Consider the following 13746-nt stretch of genomic DNA (forward strand, 5'->3'; position numbering starts at 1 on the left):
TAACCTGTTTAATTCTGAATAATTATTATTCTATTTAAATGAGCTCAATGACTAAAAAGCTGTTTCCTAGAGTATTTTGTAAATGATAGAATTTAGAAGTTATATGTGTTAAAACCGACAAGACCAACTATGAGGCTGAGGGAATTTCAGTTATGAGATTTTTATTTTTTATTAAGTGGTATGATTTGAAGAGTGGGCAAAAAGGGAAGAGGAGCATTTTGAAATCATGCCCAACAGTTTTCAATCTTCTGTCACCCTTTTGTGATGCTATAGATGACTGCAGTTTGAAAGCAGAAATCTGAAAGATTTATGTGTTGGGTGATTCACATATTGTTGAGTTTGACACGTGGTTTAAATTCTTTACAGGAACAGTTTTAAAAACATATATTATGAGAACAGGATCATATTTATTCTGTAAGACTTGAAAAACAGCTACCTATGTTCTAAAAAGATGAAAGTGTGGTCTTATTCAAAACTATAAACAAATTGCCTTATATTACTGCTTACATTTCCTTTTTTTGGTGTATTGTTGACTAAAATTAACTAAATATGTTGACAGAACCAGAGAAGCTTGTGTTGAGCTTGTGTTGCTAAATAAAATTTAAATGCTACTTTTTAAAATAAAACTTTACCCTTACAGACTGTTATGTATGATATGTGTTACCATGAGGAAATGTTGATTAAGTAGTTTCCATTTTGCTATTACAGTATGTCCTGTTGTAAGTTGCTGACTGTGGAAAAAATCTTTTAAGTCAAGAAAAGCAGCTCAGCTTAAACCCCTAGTGTTTATTATGGCAGAAACCAGAAATAGAAATCTACCAGCAATTTTATAATCTATTGAATTCCTGCATATCTTTTGGAGTAAATTAGTTTTAAAAGTTTTTAAAAGAGGCTGTTGACTATAGAACTGAGTTATTTTGTATATCCGTATATACAAAGGGTCTTTTTTTACTTGCTTTACTGAATATATGAATGCAGTTCTTTTTTTTTTTCTTTTTTCTTTTTTTTTGTTAAAAGGAAGCCTTAGCCTAGAGTAAGTGACAAATTGTCTGTTTCGTATATCTGTAAGAGATGTTGTTAATCTAAAATATTGGCTAATTAAATATAATTCTGACAAGATTTGTTTGTATGTAATATTTAGCAGGATAGACATTTCAGATGAAACAAAACGTCTTCAAAATCTGTTTTCTATTAAATAAGTAGCTTATCGGGTTTTTTTGAGGATATTTGACTATCCTTGACAATAGAATCTGGATTTGTATTATTAATCTATGTAAGTAAGATAGATTTCTGAGGCTAAGGCCAATTCTTGAATTTTGATGTCGTCTTGCAAAATGCAGTAATTCAGCATTAAATGAGATGAAGTCTTTGCCTTTAAATTGTTGCTAATAGGGCTCTAGTGTGTGGTTTCTGCCCTCTGAATAAATGTTCTAAGTTTCTCTCTGAGTGCTTGCTTCTATCAAGAGAAGAGGGAGAGTAGGGAAACTCTTATGGCTGATATTTTATACAAAGTTAAGACTCTAGTCAGTGTTAGATAGCTATGGGATCTTTTATTATTTTGCAGTAGTCTTGATATATGATATGATCACTAGTTTTTACTTTTTAAAAGTTGGTATTTTAACATTTTAATGATATTAAATTTTTTACCAGTTAACATTGTACTATAAAGGGAACAGAAATATGAGTGACACTTGGAAAGAAAAACTGTTGTTTGTAGTCTGATATGTGGTATTCTTATTTAAATTTGTGGTTTGGGAGAATTAAATTTGGACTTCAACATCATTCAGAAGTAAGACTTATGTGCATTTTCCAGATAAACTCAGGAAATAAACCATAAAGCAAAGACTGGTTTTTGTTTCAGAACACAGAGAAGATGGGCCTTCTAACCATTCAAAGTAAACCTTGCATTTATCAAGTTAGAGTTAAACTGGTCATAATGATATATCATATATCATGCATATTAGTATGCTGCCTTATGTTTACAGTTAATAATATGCTACAGCAGCTTAAAACATAACCAATAATTATTGCACAAGAAAAAGTAATATTTACGAAAACAATCATGATTGTTCCATTGTACCTTAGTGTTAGTAGAACACCTCTCTGATTTTTTAATAGAAACATTTTTCTGTCAGTGAAAAATATTTGTTTGAACTGTCTAGTTAACAAGAAATTGTACTGCCCAGTATGACTTTAAATGTTAATGCTATAGGTTATATAGGGCATATGGAGTATGCATAGAATATATTTAGGGATTTAGTCACATTTTTTTTACTGTGTTTTGAAAGAAATACTGAAGCTAACATGAATGTAGGAAACAATATTTGAATTAAACTTCAAATTATATGAAATATCTTGTAGTGTGCTTGAAAGTTATTTCCTAAGTAGTGACCTTGAGAGTCCAGATCAACAACGCTGACTTCTGATGAAATAGGGCCTTCTCTTTTTTATGTATGGTGAGAGGATGTAAATATACTATTTTAACTCTTAACAGTTTGATTTATAGATAATGGTGGATACCAAAGTGTTACTGAACCTGTATGTAAGTAACCACATAACTACGATTCAAGTCACAAAAATATTGTGGTCTGTATTTTCTTGTAAATTTTGCACTATAATATTTCAATACTATTTCCTGTTCATAACCATGATATGCTCACTTGAAAAGATTTGGAAAGTACAGAAAAAAAGGTGAAAGTGACATTTATCAAGATAAGTTAACTATATATTTTTATGTTGATCTCCTTTCTGTGTGTATATTTTATATTTTATGCATGTTTATACCAATATTTAAATTGGGATTATATCACTTCTGTAATGGTATTAGCTTTTAACATTAAACATTGGTTGTTCTTTATGAACATACTTACATGCTATAGCTAGAATTCATAGGGGAACATAGTTTTTGCTTTAGTGAAGAGGTCAAACTTTTTCTGAAAGGAGCAGATAGTGAAATATTTTAGGCTTTGCAGGCCAGTAGGCAAAAACCAGAATATAACATAGCTTCTCATAACCATTTAAACTTTAACCATTAAAATTTTAAAAATCATTCTTAGCTTGCAGGACTTAAAAAACCACACCAGACAACTGGCTGGATTTGGCCCAACAGCTGTAGTTTGCTAACCTCTGCTTTAAAAGATTATTTGCTTATATATATATTTTTATATATATATATATATATATTTATTTATTTATTTATTTCACAATGAGGGTGTGTATTGCATGTGTGTAAATAATTTTTTTAAACAATTCTTGACATTACTACCTCACAAACACTGAACCAGCCTGTGTGTTAAAACCCAAGGACCCATATTGTAATTGCAGTGTTATTGCTCCAGGAGTCAGTTTGTTGGCTCCTAGAGGGAGGGCTGACCTTGACTTAGTAAAAATACGGTACTTGCTGCCTCCCCAGTAGAAGAGCTGTCTGAGCTTAGTGAACAATTCAGCCTTTACAGGGAACAGGAAAGTGTGGTACTTGGGTCTGGTGCTTAGGAGATGAGGATACTGTGTAGGAGTTGTTAGATCCACCTCAAACTGTTCCTTAGCCTTGAAATGTCAAGGCCGCCCTCCCAAATCTATTTTCCTTGACCTGACTGTATTCCCTTTTTAGTGTCAATTTTTCTAACTTCAGAGATGGAACTAAATAATACAGAGTTTATTATATATGGATGTAAAGAGTACAGATAGAAAAAAATAGAAAAAATAAAATAGCTAAAAATAAATGTCAAAACACTTTTTCTTGTTTTGGGATTAAAAATTTTGACTTAAAATGTATCCAGCAGGGAAAAGTTGCTGTAGCTTTGGTGTTGCAATGATACTGTTCATTATTAAGTATTATTTTTATGCATGTGTGTAAATATTACAGTTACCATTTTCAGATTATGTGCAAAGCTTTTCCAGTTAACTCTTGTTTGTTTGTTGCTCTTTATGATGTCTTCAGTGAAAGAAATTCTATTTGGAGCAGAACAGTAGATTTAAAATAAGATTTCATGTTGTTATTTCAAGCTGTATCCCTAATGATATGATACAAAAGCCAAAGTGTTCTACCTCCTTTTTTGGGTGACTGATTTACTAACTTTAAGTTATTGGGCAATTATATACCAAAGCTTTATTCAAACAAAATTATTTTTTTTGTTTATGTTTGTTCTTCTTTATAGTTACTTTTAGGAAATCTTATTTTTGACTGGACTCAGACTTAGCGGTAGAAGCTCTCAGAGAGGACAGCCTACGTCTCTTGGCAGTCTGTTCCTGGTGTTTTTCTTTGGCCTCTTTCATTCTCTTAGCCAAACAGAAGTTTAGCATATTCTGCAGCCTCTTCCTTTTTTTCTTACTATGTTGTTTCTTCAGAGCAATACGCTGATGTTTATGTTGCAGGACTCGATGCTGAATCTTGGGTGCTTTAGTCCTGAGTTTCTTACCTTTGTTTAGGGGCTACCTCACAACATACTGGTGGACATATCTTTAGAGCGAGTGAAACATTTGTGGATTCTGCTAGCTCTTCTGGGCCCCAGGCGATGGGGCACAGTGGTATCAGTGAGACCAGGAATATCTTTCTCCCCTTTTTTACAATGACTAGCTTGAGAACACTGAGCCTGGCATCCACAATGCAACCCCGAACAGATTTACACTTTTTCTCTTCAGTCCTTGGTCTATAGCAGGAATGCCCCTTACTCAGCAGCAGGCAGTCACAGCCATGGGTCAAGATGCCCTGCTTCATGGGGGAACCTTGTTTGTGGTTCTCACCACTGATTGGAATCACACAACCCTTCCATTCTTCACCCAGAGCATCAGCAACAACTTCTGTGGTCATACGCTTCTCCTACGAGGTCGAAGTTTGCATTCATTGTCCACCTCTGTGAGTTTCTGGCAGCCTTGACTGGGAAAGAGATGTTCATCTTTATCCTGAAGCAGCCGACCTCCGAGGCGCCACAAAAAAGGGCACAAAGTTCTGTCTTAAGATGGTTTTCCTTTATGGTGCTTGTACTTCACAGGAACATTTAGAGGGACACGGTGCTTGTGTTTTTCCTTGCCTTCCTAATCAGCAGTTGAAAAATAATGGAAACATACATTTGAGTGGTAAATTCTAGGTTGCATTTCATAGCTTGTGTTGCCTGTAATACTGGATACTTATTTTAATAAGGAAGGGGTGGTAGTTTTTAATATGGGCAGATTTGCTGTTATTAATACTGCTCTACATGTCTGTTGGCCTGTAGCATCTTTCCTGCAGAATTTGAAGCAGAGATAGTATGTTTTGATGGGCCAATGTGTTCTTGGAGTATGTTTTGGAATACTGCTGAACTTTTAAGAATTTCTTAACAAATTTGACCAGAACTCCTAAATTAAAATTTCCATGTCACACTTCAGATAAGTTAACTAAATTCTCGGGTGTTTGCTTTAATTTCCCAGTCCCCCTATATGGGACTAGTTCTTGGAATGAAAGACTGTATTCCTGACCCATTATCTCACTCACTAAGTTGTTTTCCCGCTAACAGTAAAGGATTTGCACAGGCCAGTCCTCTGATTCCTTTTCCTTTTTTTCTCTCCTCTTTCCTCATGAACCCTCCCTTCCCATCCAGTGACTCGTGTCCTGCATTGGACAAGATAAAATGGTTGACCAGATCTAGGGGCATAGGAAAAAGCTGAATATTGAACTTGCATAGGAAAGGATTAAACTTGTGACCTTATGTTATCTTTTGTGTAATTCTAATCGCTACATTATAATGTCTTATTTAATTCAGAATTTTAATTGGTTAACAAAGTAAAGTATGGGTCTATTTAAATAAAGTTTGGAGGAAATAAGATTTCAGTAGTATGCATTATGAAAAATGTCTTTTATTCTGTGGGTATAGAGACCTGCCTACTGCTTGAATGATGATAGTCTGAAAATTTAAGACATCTAAGGTTAACAGTTTTTCATGGCAAAGCATTCTATATTTTTTAAAGAAATGAAAATAAGCACTAATTTTTGTATACCTTATTTTTTATATGCTCTTGTCAGAATTACAAAGTTGACTCATATAAATAAATAGTTGTATTACAGTGCCCTTTGTTATCGATTGACACATTGTACAAGAGTTAATTGTCTTATAATGTTCAGAGTATAGAAAAAGTAAGTTGATAAAAACAAGTCAATGAAGAAATTTAAGTTTATTACGGAGACAAATACCTTTGTGTGATTCCTTAGGTTTTCTTAAAAAATTATCCCCTTAAACTTTAGGCCTTTCAAATCCAAAACCCCTTAAATTTTGTTGTCATCTTTCTGCTTTTGATTCTTTTTTGTTCTTGTTTTAAACCTAAATTTTAAAACTTATTTATTTAAGTTTTAAATAAATAAAACTGCCAGAGTTTGAAAGAGTTTAAGAGTCACTCTTTTGAAAGAAAATGTCCTTAATAATTTTAATTTGAGTCTACTACTGAAAATCATTTAACATTTCCTTGGATGGTGATTCTTAACTAGTTACCTATAAATGAATCATCCACATAAATACTTCATGATGTGGCCATCATGTCATTGTGATTTTCATCAAAGTAAGAAAGCGAGTCTTTTTTTTGAGTTTTAAAATATTATTTTGATCATTTCTCCCCCCAAATAGTAAAGGATACAGGAGAATACAAAGTTAGATGAGCTGTATCACTTAGATATAATTAAAATATCATTTTTATCATTTAAGTTATTTTAATTTATAATTAAATATAGTTCAATTACTTTTAATAACATTTCAGATATATCATTTAAAATTTTTTCTTTCAGTTTTATTGTGATATAATTGACCTACAGCACTGCATAAGTTTAAGGTGTCTGACATAATAACTTGACTTAAATATATTGTGAAATGATTACCATAATAAGTTAACATCCGTTGTCTCATATAGATACAAAAACAATTAAAAATGTTCTTTTCCTTATGATGAGAACTTCTCTCTCAGAACTTTCAAATATACTGTACAGCAGTGTTAACCGTAGTCACTGTGTTGTATGTTACATCCCTAGTACTTATTTATCTTTAACTGTAAGTTTGTGTGTTTTGACCACCTTCATCCTGTTTCTCCTCTTCCTACCTCCTGTCTCTGGTAAACACAAATTTAATCTGTTTTTCTGTTCTGTTTTGTTTTTAGACTCCATATACAGGTGAGATCAAATAGTATATGTTGTTCTCTGACTTAGTTTCACTTAGCATAGGCCCTCAAAGCCCATCTATGTTGTCACAAATGGCAGAATTTCCTCCCTTCTTTTTCATTGCTAGATAGTGTTCTGTTGTGTACACCACATTCTTTTCTTTATCCATTTATTTATTGGGGAGCACTTAGGTTTTTTCCATATATTGGCTATTGTAAATAAGGCTGCAGTGAACTTGGGGGATACAGATGTCTCTCTACATAGTGATTTTGTTTCCTTCATATATGTACCCAGAAATGAAATTATTGAATCATATAGTAGTTCTATTTTTACTTTTTTGAGGGACCTCTGTACTGTTTTCCATCGTGGCTGTATGAATTTGCAGTTCCACCAATAGTGTACCAGGGTTCCCTTTGTATACTCACCAGCATTTATCTCGTCGTTTTGAAGATAACCAATGTAACTGGAATGAGTCATTGTGGTTTTGATTTGCATTTCCCTAATGACTAGTGATGTTAAGCACCTCTTTACATACCCGTTGGCCAATTGAATATCTTTTTTGGAAAAATGTCTATTGAGATCCTTTACCCAATTTTAAATTCGATTATTTGTCTTTTGCTGTTCAGTTGTACAGATTCTTCATATATTTTGGATATTAACCTCTTATCAGATATAAGATTTGCAAATATTTTGGAATTTTGTGGTTCCATGTAAATTTTAGGATTTTTTTTTTCTGCTTCTGTAAAAAATGCCCATTGGAATCTTGATAGGGATTTCATTGAATCTATAAATGGCTTAGGTAGTATGGACATTTTAAAAATATTAATGCTTTTAATCCATGAACTGGATATCTTTCCATGTATCTGTGTCTTGAGCAGAGTCACTTTTTTCTGATAGTGCACTATAAAATTTTGAGGACTTTGCAGCGATAGTATGTAATCATAAAAGCTCTTTAGCCAAAACATCAGGTTTTCTTAGAATTGAGGCTCTCTTCCTATGAGTTGGTTACTTTGTGAAGTAGGTCTTTATCTGTAAATGGCAATAACTATTTTCTTATTTTAGATAACTAATATCTTCTGATAATGATATTTGAGGTGTCTGTGTGTTAATGAGAATTAAGTGAGAATAGAATTTAGGGGATGGTTTCATTTTCAGATAGATTAAGCATACACACTCACTATTTCATCCGCTGAATGCATCTATAAAACCTGGGCACAGTGGATGGGACAGCTATTTGAGGACTCTGAAGAATATTTTTAAATAGTAACCAGGTGGATTGGGAAAGAAGACTAGAAGCCAGAGTATCATCAGACTGGCTGTGAGTTTACCATTTTTTTCCTTCCTGTATTGCTGAGCCTGAGCTTAACACAGTCTGATGGCTACAAGTGGGCACTTAGGTATAGACGAGCTCCAAAAGAAGCGGGCTAGTTTTGGCTTAAGGAGCAGGAAAGATAACTCCTAACACTCAGTGTGAATGTGGAATTTTTTTTCTTTTCCCTCTTCTCTCATGCCATAGTCCCAAGTAATTCTGTGGTAATGGCAGCAGGGACTGCAGCAGTAGCCTGCAGCCAAAATGATGAGGGATGGGAACCTTCCTCTCCAACTGACAAACTCCCGTTACTTCCCCCCAGCCCCCTGTCCTTTCCCAGTGCAGCCCCAGAGCAGGTATGATAGCAGAAGTGTGTGATCAAGCAGATAACCTAAAGCCCCAGCATTCTGACTGAAGAAAGGAAAAGGGATTCCCCAGAGAATGGGAAAGTACTAAGATCTATAGAGGGAGAAATTTGGTAAAACAATACTATAAAGTTGGTAATGAATTCATGGGCTCACCCCTGAACTATACAGACATGGAAATAACAAACTATTGCCCAAGTCCTAGACTGATTATTGGATGATGTAAAGTGGAACAGATTCAAATAAAATGGCAAAGGCTTTGAAAATTGAACTGATATTGGAACTGTGCCCACAGAAGCTATGTTGGAACCTGTGAATAGTCTTATAACTATTAAAGAAATTGAATTCATAGTTAAAAACCTACCAAAAAAGAAATATCTAGACCCAGGTGGTTTTACTGATGAATTTTACCAAATATTTAAAAGAAGAAATAACATGATTTCTCTACCATTTCTTTTAAAAACAGAAGAGAAGGGAATACTTCCTAACCCTCTTTATGAAGTCAGAATTAAACTGATATCAAAACTAGACAAAGACAGAAAAAAAAGGAAGAAAAATTATGAACTAGTATATCTCATAAACATAGTTGCAAAAATTGTCAACAAAATATTAGCAAATTGAATCTTACTTTCCATAAAAAGAATAATATATCATGGCCAACAAACCTACAGAAAATCTACAACTAACATCATACATACCCTGTATATGGTGTGTGACTGAATGCTTTTCCCAATGAATGAGAGCAAGGTAATGGTGTGCATTCTTACCTGTCCTATAAAAATTTTACTGGAAGCTTGAGTTGTTGTTCATATGGCAACAAAAGGAAATAAGAGGCATACAGTTTGGAAAGGAAGAAAAAAAACTGTCCCTGTTTGCAGACAACATGTTTGTCTATGTAGAAAATCCCAGAGAATCTCCTAAGACCTGGAATAAGTGATTTCAACAAGGTTACAGGATACAACATCAACATATACACAATTCATTGTATTTCTGTATACCAGCAGTGTATAAGGAGAAAATGAAATAATAAATACTATTTATAATAGTTCCAAAAAAACCTTTGTAGTAAAATCGGAGAGACAAAACATGTTTAGTATATATAAACTCTCTGACCAATTTTCTGTTGACCTTTTTGTAAGCTGTTTCACTTCTTGGCATCTGTGTTTTTTTCAAACATATAAAATAAGGAATGAGAACACACTTCTTAACACATGTGTCCAAGAAGAAATCTCAAGAGTAATTTAAAAAATTTTTGAACTAAATGAAAAGGAAAACACAGTTTATTAAAATTTGTGTGATGCAGTAGAAACAGTGCTTGGAGTCCAGCTGGGTGTGGCTCAGCAGTTGAGCATTGACCTAGGATCCAGGAGATCGTGGTTTGATTCCTGGTCGGGGCACATGCCGGGTTTGCGGGCTCAATCCCCGACAGGGGGCGTGCAGGAGGCAGCCGATCATTGTCTCATCGTTGATGATTCTATCTCTCTTTCTCCCTTCCTCTCTCTGAAATCAATAAAGATATATTTTTTTAAAAATCTTAAAAAAAAAACCAGTGCTTAGAGAGAAATCAGTGGCATTGAAGGCATATATTAGAAGAAATATCTAAATCAGTAATGTAAGCTTTCACCATAAGACACTGGAAAAAGAAGAGCAAATTAAACAAGTAAGCAGAAGAAAATTAAAAATTAGGACAGAAATATACAAGAAATCAGTGAAACCAAAGGCTGTTGTTTTGAGTAAATAAGGAATGATGAACCTGATGCTTTTTCAGCTCCACTTTTCAGTCTAGTTTTATTTTTGTTATCTATATCTCTTTTTTAGTGATTTCTAGTTCTGCACCTTAAGCCTCACTAGTCTCTCTACTGAGGTATCATCTCTGATATTTACCACGACCAAGGCTTGGCTATCTCTTCACTTGAGTTTTCACATTGAAGTCCTACCTTAGCGCTTTATTTTGCAGAGGTACATTTAACATGTCTCTGTACCCATATTTTTTCTACTCATAAATTTTACCTTTTCTGTAATTCTTTTAATGCTTTTATTTATATTTCAGTGACCAAGAATCACATACTTGTAATGGTTTTCATGACTTTTATGATTTTGAATATAAGCCTGCAATATTTCATTAGGCATTTCACAAAAAAGGTCATTCTCCTACGTAACTGTATCATTATCATCACAAAGAAAATTAAACAGCAGTTCCCCTTACACTATTCCCTATTTACAGCTTTCTGAATTGTCCCAAAAATGTCTTCCATGGATTTTTAAAAAAATATTCTTTGCAGTTGATTGTTACATATTTTCAGTTTCTTTTCATTTAAAAGTTTCCCTTACAATTGACCTTTTTCCCCCAGTAGAATATCTCACATTCTGGATTTTTCTTGAAATGGAATTTAATGTATTACGCTATCTCCCATTGTTTCTGAAACATTAAACTTTTTTGTCAATAAAACTTTGTAGTTGATGCTATGTATAACACCAAGAGGCACATGATATTGAATGACTTGTTCTTAATTTAACCTGCTCCCATAGTTTGTCCTGGGTGTTGCCTTTCTCTTAAGAGTTCAAGGAAAAGGAGAGAAGGGAAGGATTTCCACTGTCCCTAGGAAGTCATAGCAGTAAAGGGAGTGGGTCATGAAAAAGGTGTGAAAGATATTATAACCCCCTAGCATAACTGTCTGGACTGAAGGAAAACATGAAACCATTTCTGGAAGGAGAAGGACCAATGAGCCTTGAATTTGGGACATGATATATTGAGGTTGAGGAGCATATCTCTTTTCCCAGTTCTTCCATACAGAGTTTTCTTTGTCCACATTAAGAAGTCATATCTAGAGCACCAGGTGACTTACCCTATTGTTCCAAGTGAGAAAAACGGAGCTGGCTGTACAGGAAAGACATGGTGGGGAAGGCATGTATGTGAGGGTTGTGGGAAATGGGAGGACTGTGGGGAATGTTCTACATGCCCCATGAAAAAACAAACACTTCTACTTTTCACTTCCCTGAAAACAGCACAAAGGGGAATAATCAACCATGCCTTCAAAGAAATAACATTCCTTTTTTCCTCCATAAGTGAGCACCCTTGAAATCATACTTGATAACAATTAATGTTTAGATTACTTAACATGTCAAGTCTATTGAAACAGAAATATAATGCACCTAACACATACTTTGTATTCATAAATCTGAAATTTCTTTCGGAGTAGACATCCATCCATGTTGATTGCCTACAGTTAATTGACCCCTTCACGTATACAGTGGTACCTCGGTTTTTGAATGTAATCTGTTCCGGAAGACCATTCGAGTTGTGAAATGTTCGAAAACTGAGGGATCAACAGCCGATAGCTAGGCCTCAGGATCTTGCCCTCAGTGGAAGCCGTGTGGCACGTTCGACTTCTGCGGCATGTTCGCAAACCGAAATAATTCGTCAACGGAGGCGTTCGAAAACCCGAGTTACCACTGTATTTTGGACACAACACAGAGTACTCGATTAGCAAAAGAGTTACCAGTCAAGCAAGGCATTTGTAGAGTCCTACACAGATGTATCTCAACCAAAAAAGAAAACTAACTGATTTAAGGGAAGTTCCTAAAAGCTTTTCTTTTTCAGTTGGACTGGCAAGCTGTCAATCTAAAGGGAAACTCAGTTTCCATTCGGTATGTCTCTCTAAAAGCTTCAGTTTTAACTAGGTAAAATAAAGCAAGCATAGTCTATGGATCGTCTCAGGCTGTACTACTTATACATAGTACTTAGCAGTTTGTTTGTGGGTAATGATTGATTTAAATTAATCCTTTATCATGTTCACACCTGGAAAACCAACAGATAACGAGAACTGCATCTAAGAGAAGAGGATCAGTTCTAGATTGTGAATTGGATTTATGGGTGAGCTTGAGAAATAGTTATTTCTTTGCTTCTCTCTTCCTCTCTCTCTAAAAGCAACTAAAAAAAATAAAAATAGTGTACTACTTCTAGAGAGTACCACTACTTTGTTAACAGCACACTTAGAAAAATGCATTCTTGTACAAGAGAACATGATTATTGTCTAAGGTAATTTTATATGAGAAATTTAACATTTATTCATTTCTGAAAACTTGTCAGTAAATCCCCACTTTCTGTGGGTTGAGATAACTTGACGGTGGTGTGCTGTAGGGTAGCGGATAACTACAGTTAATTCTTATTCCAGGTAGTTATGTTCTGTAAAGGCACTAAGTTCCCTTACTCTGCCATAAACTTAATATTGAACAAGTCTCTTTACATTTCTGGGCCCAAGTTTCTTCCTTTGTAAAATGAGGAGTCCGTATAAGATCATCTCTAAGGTCTTTTCCAGTTCTAAAATTTTGTGATTTTTATGTGTAATAACTAACATAAAAATAGGTCTGAGGTGCTGACAGATTGAGATACATCTTCTGAATAATCAAGAAAAATGATATGACTAAAATAATAGTCCTTTAAGATAATATTTTTGAACATATTTTGTATTAATTTTTAAAAATGTGTTATTTGGTATGTATAATAACCATCATGTTAACTATTTTTATTGAAGAACTTTTTTTCAACCAATCTTGATTCATGAAAGCTAAACTTTTAGTTGTCTTAAATCCCTTAGGCATCAGTTTTGTCCTGAAGTCCTTGTTATTCAAATATTCATAATCTCAGGTCTCCACACAGATAGAGGTTGCATAAGAAAGCAAAAGTTTTCATGGCCAAGAGTAGTTACCTAAGAAATCATCTCCATTCAAAGATATCCCTCAGCTAGACTGTCTAGCCAGGCCTGTTGAGCCAAAACCTTTAATGGTGGTTCTCTAGTGACAGAGTGGAAACTGAGCATAAAGGAAAATTGTACATAATGCAGAAAGTACAGTATTTTATGAAGTCCATGAAAGGGCTATTGGAGAACAGTTTCAGTCATATGCAAAGCCATATGTAGGTGAGGTTGTGACAGAGATAGATTAGTTAACAATTG

At 34.3% G+C, this 13746-nt stretch overlaps 1 protein-coding gene and 1 pseudogene across 10 annotated transcripts in view; one reads left to right on the forward strand and one right to left on the reverse strand.

The window, feature by feature from the left end:
* TCF12 (transcription factor 12) overlaps nucleotides 1-13746 on the forward strand; it is a 301154-nt gene that overhangs the window by 54548 nt on the left and 232860 nt on the right. The window lies entirely within an intron of this gene.
* Nucleotides 4174-7594, reverse strand: LOC308564518 (small ribosomal subunit protein eS6 pseudogene; annotated as a pseudogene). Its single transcript has 2 exons — nucleotides 7543-7594; nucleotides 4174-4948 (listed from the first exon to the last, which is right to left on the reverse strand). The product of its transcript is annotated as a small ribosomal subunit protein eS6 pseudogene (transcript).

This window comes from Miniopterus schreibersii (genome assembly GCF_964146895.1).
Source record: "Miniopterus schreibersii genome assembly, chromosome: 1".
In the NCBI taxonomy this organism is placed as follows: Eukaryota; Metazoa; Chordata; class Mammalia; order Chiroptera; family Miniopteridae; genus Miniopterus; species Miniopterus schreibersii.